The sequence below is a fragment of the Phycodurus eques genome, chromosome 18 (genome assembly GCF_024500275.1).
Source record: "Phycodurus eques isolate BA_2022a chromosome 18, UOR_Pequ_1.1, whole genome shotgun sequence".
Lineage (NCBI taxonomy): Eukaryota > Metazoa > Chordata > Actinopteri > Syngnathiformes > Syngnathidae > Phycodurus > Phycodurus eques.
This window is the reverse complement of record NC_084542.1, coordinates 2,702,805-2,705,769: the sequence shown is the minus strand read 5'-3', so window position 1 is coordinate 2,705,769 and position 2,965 is coordinate 2,702,805.

Below are 2,965 nucleotides of genomic sequence, written 5' to 3'. Positions count from 1 at the left end.
ATCAACATCCTCAAGGCAAATAATGCATCTGTGAAACTCTTTCTAGGCCTCAAACCATACTGCTGCTCGCAAATACTCACTTCTGTCCTGAGTGTAGCCTCCACTACTCTTTCCCATAACTTAATTGTGTGGCTCATCAACTTCATTCCTCTATAGTTCCCACAGCACTGCACATCACCTTTGTTCTTAAAAATGGGCACCAGTACACGTACACTCAGGCATCTTCTCACGCACTAGAATTCTATTGAACAAGCTGGTCAAAAACTCCACATCCACTTCTCCTAGATGCTTCCATACCTCCACAGGAATGTCATCAAGACCAACTGCCTTTCCATTTTTCATCCTCTTTAATGCGTTTCTAACTTCCCCCTTACTAATCATAGACACTTCCTGGTCCACCACACTTGCCTCTTCTACTCTCCCTTCTCTCTCATTTTCCTCATTCATCAACTCCTCGAAGTATTCTTTCCATCTAACTAGCACACTGCTGGCACCAGTCACATATTTCCAACTCTATCCTTAAACACCCTAACCTGCTGCACATCCTTCCCATCTCTATCCCTCTGTCTGGCCAGCCTGTATAGATCCTTTTCTCCTTCTTTAGTGTCCAACCTGCCATACATGTCATCATATGCCTCTTGTTTGGCCTTTGCCTCCTCTACCTTTGCCCTGTGTCGCATCTCAATGTATTCCTTTCGCCTCTCCTCGGTCCTCTCAGTGTCCCACTTCTTCTTAGCTAACCTTCTTCCTTGTATGATTTCCTGTACTGCGAGGTTACACCACCAAGTCTCCTTCTCTCCTTTCCTGCCAGAAGATACACCAAGCACTCTCCTGCCTGCCTCTCTGATCACCTTGGCTGCAGTGGTCCAGTCTTCTGGAAGCTCCTCCCGTCCACCAAGAGCCTGTCTCACCTCTTCCCAAAAAGCTGCACAACACTCGTCCTGTCTCAGCTTCCACTGCATGGTTCTCTTCTCTGCCTTTGTGTTCCTAATCTTCCTCACCACCACCAGAGTCATCTTACACACCACCATCCTATGCTGTCTAGCCACACTCTCCCCTACCACTACCTTACAGTTGGTAACCTCCTTCAGATTACATCGTCTGCACAAGATGTAATACACCTGCGTGCTTCTACCTCCGCTCTTGTAGGTCACCCTATGTTTGTGCCTCTTCTGGAAAAAAGTGTTCACGACAGCTATGTGCATCCTTGTTTCAAAGTCTACCACCATCTGTCCCTCCAAGTTCCTTTCCTGGATGCCGTACTTACCCATCACTTCTTCATCACCCCTATTACCTTCACCAACATGTCCATTACAATGTGCAACAATTACGACTCTCTCTCTGTCTGGGATGCTCAGAATTACTTTGTCTCGCTTCTACCAGAATTTCTCTTTCACCTCTAGGTCGCATCCTACCTGTGGGGCATAGCCACTAATCACATTACACATAACACCCTCAATTTCAAGTTTCAGCCTCATCGACATGCTTAGCCAACTCTTCTTTTGAAATAACCCCAACTCCATTTCTCTTCCTATTTACACCATGGTAAAATAATTTAAACCCTGCCCCTAAACTTCTAGCGTTACTGCCTTTCCACCTGGTCTCCTGGACACACACTATATCAACCTTTCTCCTAATCATCATGTCAACCAACTCCCGAGATTTTCCTGTCATAGTCCCAACATTCAAAGCCCCCACATTCAGTTCTAGGCTCTGTGCTTTCCTCTTCTCTTTCTGCCGAAGAACCCGCTTTCCACCTCTTCTTCTTCTTTGACTTTGACCCACAGTAGCTGAATTTCCAACGCCGCTCTGCAGGTTGACGGCGCCGGTGGTGGACGTTGTGAACCCGGGCCACGACCGATACGGGATGGAATTATTTGGATGAACGCTCATATTTGTTTGGCAAAGTTTTAAGCCGGATGCCCTTCCTGACGCAACCCTCTGCATTTATCCGGGCTTGGGACCGGCATACAGTTTGCACTGACTTGTGCCCCCCATAGGGCTGCATTAGATGTGCACACAATATAGCAGTATAATTGCTCTGCTCTACTCAAGAACATTATGTCAATTATCATATAAGTATTAATATATCATATGATGTGGGAGATGTGATTTATTGCCTTGTTTAGTCAGACAAAATGCTCTTTGGGGTCGGGCAACATCTGAGTGCTTGACATTGAACAGTTTTTATTGCTCTTTCCCTATAGCTGTATGACATAATCCATCAGGTAACAGGTAAAGTCTTCCTCTGACAATTTGTCCTGCAACTGCAATTCCATTTATGATTTCCAACAGTGCTCAAATGACTGCTGTCATTGTAATCTTCGCTGTACATTTTATGGGCATATTTTTTTTCATCATGGTCAAGCAGGCTAATTGTCAGCATCACAAGTGTCAGTCAAAAAATTATGGCTTTCAATGATTGGGTTGTTATGAATCTCCTCTTCATGTTCCTTAGCTTGGTAAAATGGGTAGCAAGTAGGCTTGGAAAAAATAACTGATTGCACTGATGCAATGTCGTATTTGTCAATGATACAATGGCCTAACCGACTGGTTAGCACATCCACCTCATAGTTCTGAGGACCCAGGTGTCTTGACTCACACTTTGACAATGAGACCTTTTTTAGGCCATCGATTAGGACTGAAACAGCTGATATTAATTTGCACTGACATGGGGCTCGAATGCTGTTTGATTCTTGATAGATTTAAGGTGTTGTCTTGGCTTTCCATGCCTTTTTGCACCTCCCTTTCTTCATGTGTTCAATACTTGAAAATGTTGACATGTCAAATACTTAAATACTTCAAAAAAAATTGTTGCAAAACATAACGATGGCATTGGTTACAGGCGCATATCTAAGCTTCTGTACGTTCCAGTGAGCACGGTGGCACAATCATGCCACCATAAATTTGCATCGATCAGGTGCTCCTCACAAGATTTCTGACAGAGGACTGCAAATAATAATCA